This window comes from Cyprinodon variegatus, unplaced genomic scaffold (assembly GCF_000732505.1).
Source record: "Cyprinodon variegatus isolate N-32 unplaced genomic scaffold, C_variegatus-1.0 Scaffold1467, whole genome shotgun sequence".
In the NCBI taxonomy this organism is placed as follows: domain Eukaryota; kingdom Metazoa; phylum Chordata; class Actinopteri; order Cyprinodontiformes; family Cyprinodontidae; genus Cyprinodon; species Cyprinodon variegatus.
In genome coordinates, this window is record NW_015151920.1 from 61,647 (window position 1) to 65,188 (window position 3,542).

At 37.8% G+C, this 3,542-nt stretch overlaps 1 protein-coding gene across 1 annotated transcript in view; it reads right to left on the reverse strand.

Annotated features, from left to right (window-relative positions):
* The window catches only part of LOC107103501 (glutamate receptor ionotropic, kainate 2), a gene marked incomplete at its 5' end in the record, with an annotated part of 137,989 nt that overhangs the window by 59,086 nt on the left and 75,361 nt on the right, over positions 1 to 3,542 (reverse strand). The window lies entirely within an intron of this gene.

Genomic DNA, 3,542 nt, shown 5'->3' on the forward strand with positions numbered 1-3,542 from the left:
TTTTTTACTGACTGGGAACCGACCAGTCAGTAAAAAAACCAAGCAATCAGTAATACATTGCTCTTTAAGGGAAGACCACAGAAAATAAAATGTTCTCTATGCTATTTTCGGTTCCTTCACTAGATACCCTGCATTCTAAGTGTTGGAGAGAAATATAAATGGTTAGATTTAAGAAGAATACTAAGATTTATTTTGTGTTAAGACTAAGTTTATCCCAGAAGTATTTTCAAACAGAATTCATCTGTGAAGCCGTAATAAATTTCAGTTTTTATCCCTTTGCTGGATTTTGTCAATGCTTTACATGATAAACATGCCAGAATCACATCAGTCATAGCTTTCTTCAACAGCATTTCTGGTTTCCCTCTCCCACCTTAGTAGGTTGAGCTTCTTGCCTGGATGCACAACACCAAGCAGCAGAGGAGGAAGCTGGAAATCTACCAACAACTATCAGATAGTAAGAAGACTTCTCCTCCCTTTGAACCAGTCTGGGAACCACTGAGACAGTTTCTAGAAATCTGGAGGTTAGAGTTAAATGTTTCTAAAAGAAGAAAGTTATATGGAATCTGGTAAATCTTTAACAAGTGACAGTTTTTTGTTTTATACTCCCACTCCTTTATCTGATAGTTTGAGAGAACAAATGATTTGCACGGTAATAGTGAAAGAAGTCTCAAAGAGTCAAGATCCACAGCTTCAGTGAGACTTTAAATCCTTATCCGCTTTATAAAGGCAAAACAGAAGAACCCTTCAGGCAGGAAAAGAGATAGAGGGAAGATAGGCAGCAAACTTCCCTGTCTTTGAATGATGTAAGACAGTCATTAGGAAAAGAAACAAAGAAGATGGAGTGTGAGGTAATAAATAATAGTCAAAGAAGATTAAAGGAGAGCTGGGATCATAATTTGAAAGATTTACTAAATAAAACTGTTCGCTGGAGGGCTCAAAAAATACTGAGGTCAAGGGTCAGTACTTATAGGCAGGCTTGGCAGCGTGCCTCTAGAGAGATGTTTTTAATTCCAGTATTTAATTCTGGAATTAAAAGCATGGATTAGGACAGTTTTGACTGATTTAAAGCACTTTGCAGTTTGCTTTACATTTGATTGGCTTTTCGTATACATCTATTTTGAAGTTATACCCCCTGGAAAAAAACTCTAAAAGCTACCACTGCATTTCAGAAAATAAACTTAATTTTTATGGCATCTTTACAGAAGAACTGAAATTATTCTTATTCACCTGCTCCTGCCTCTTTTTAAGGGACCTGCATCCAGCTATCAGGGCAAGATTATCTTGTTCTTGTTCTCAGGGCCAGTGGAGAGAGGGTTTTTAGCATTCCACAGTGTTTCTGATTTCCACATCCTGACCTGTTCTGCCTCTAATCCACTGAGTGTGCCTGTCCTGTCTGATCTCAGTGGAGAGACGGTTTGTTAGCTTACCATAGTATTACTGAGTTCTGGATCCTGACCTGTTCTGCCTCTCAACCACTGAGCCTGCCTTCTTCCAGTCTGAAAGTTCAGCCTGAGCTGTCTGTGGACTCCTGGAACTCTGAACCACCCTGTTCCTGTTCTGATCTGTTTCCCTGACCTGGCACAGAATTCTGCTTGTCCTCCAGGACTGCAGCTTCAGGGACACTCTGGGCGGCGCCCGTCACATTTAGTTGGCAGCCCTCAGGCTGGATCCTGCCGTGTTCTCTGGGATGAACTGAACTGTTGAACCAGGTTAGTGACTCACATGGATAATAATCCTCGGTCAGATTTTCATGGCTGCTAACTTCTGTTTCTCCCCAACAGAGCTTTAGTGATAGACGGCCTAAATGCTAATACCACGGATCCAAATCCTGCTTGTTTATAAATAAACGCTTTAAATTTTCCTACAGTCTGTCTTGCCTTGAATAATGGGTCCTTCTGTCCTGTGATATGATAATGAGCCCATCAGTGAGGTGATTGGCTGTTTTTTTTTGGTCATTTTCTCTACTAAATACTCATCACAACAGGCCTATTCATAAATTATATTTAGTTGAATAAAAACCCTACAGCACTTTAATGTATATTCAGTAAAAGTTCAATAACCACTCTAAAGCATTTTCTGATGCTCTCACCTTCATGTTAGGAATAAAAGATGTTGGGCGGTAAATCAACCCTGCTGATTTCACAATCCACCTGTCACAGTGGCTGGTGGCCAAAAAAACTTAACTTCAGGCCCTGAGTGCATGTATTCAGAAACCTTGTTCTGTCAACAAAAGAATGTCTTACATGGCAATAGTGATGGTAACATGTCTCATTCCTATAACCACATGCTGCCACATGAGAGAGCTTCCTTTTCCATTTTCCATTTCTGTCATTTTATTTGTAGGGATACATATAAGCAATATGAATAGATATAAGCAAAATGAACAGCAGCAGAAATATAGAACAATTCAAAGGCTTCTGTACCATAGGCATCTAAGCAAAGCAAGCTAATGCATGCATATGCTGCAGAAATGCCTGGAAAGGAGCACATCAGTCAAGAAATGCAATCACCCAAAGCAAATATTGCCTACCTCCAGTGTTTTCACACACAGCTAAACAGTCACTAAAATTACCTTTTGTGGCTGACCAACAGAGCATACACAAACAGCAGCAAACGACCTCCCCGACATGCACACTCCCCAAGGACATTTTCACCATTCATCTGGAAGCTGCTTCTGGATATCATATATCATCCACAGCAAGAATAGAAAAAGAGTACTGAAACACTGTCTTTAAAAGATTGCAAATTATCTCTAGGTTTGAAAACCATTGTGATTCTGAAATAAATATATATGGCATGTAGATTACTACTGTTTGATGATTTGATGGAGTTGGCCCCTAAGCTAGCAGCCTATTTTAGATCTAACTGGAAAAGGCAGGATAACTCGCAGGCAGCTTGTGAGTCCATCAAAAAGGCAGAATAATCAAACGCCTCTCCATTCTCACTTCTACTGTCAATTTAGACCACCAATCATCGATCTCATCCTTCTTTGTTGAACTGTGGGAGAAAATGAACCATCTTCCATTTGAATGTCCCTTGCAAAAATTTAGAATTGAAATTCAAGTAAAAGATGCGCCATGTTCTTATTTCCCAATAAATTACGTAATGGATGTGGCAATAAACTGAAATTCACACAAGAGCCATTTCTTAAATAGTGTTTTAAACTGTATTTCTTTCAACTTATATTATGATGTGATCAGAAAATAGTCCTACAACGAGTCAATCAAGCTGTGTAAATAATGTAAGTAGGATTGTTTGATGTTCATTAAAACAAAATATGTATTTAATGATTCTTTAAAATTTTTATTTTTTACATTTGCTTAAAAATGAATTTTAACATTCTAGGAAATAATATAATATATATTATAATACTCTATACTTCTATTCTATACTACGCAGAGGTGTCTTTCTGTTTAGCTATAAAGTTGCTTATGCAATATATTTGATCAACTTCAAAGGATTTTTTCTTTTACCTTCAAATATTTAGATTGTTAGCATGTAGAATTATCCATACATACAGATCTAACTGGTCACTTTAACAT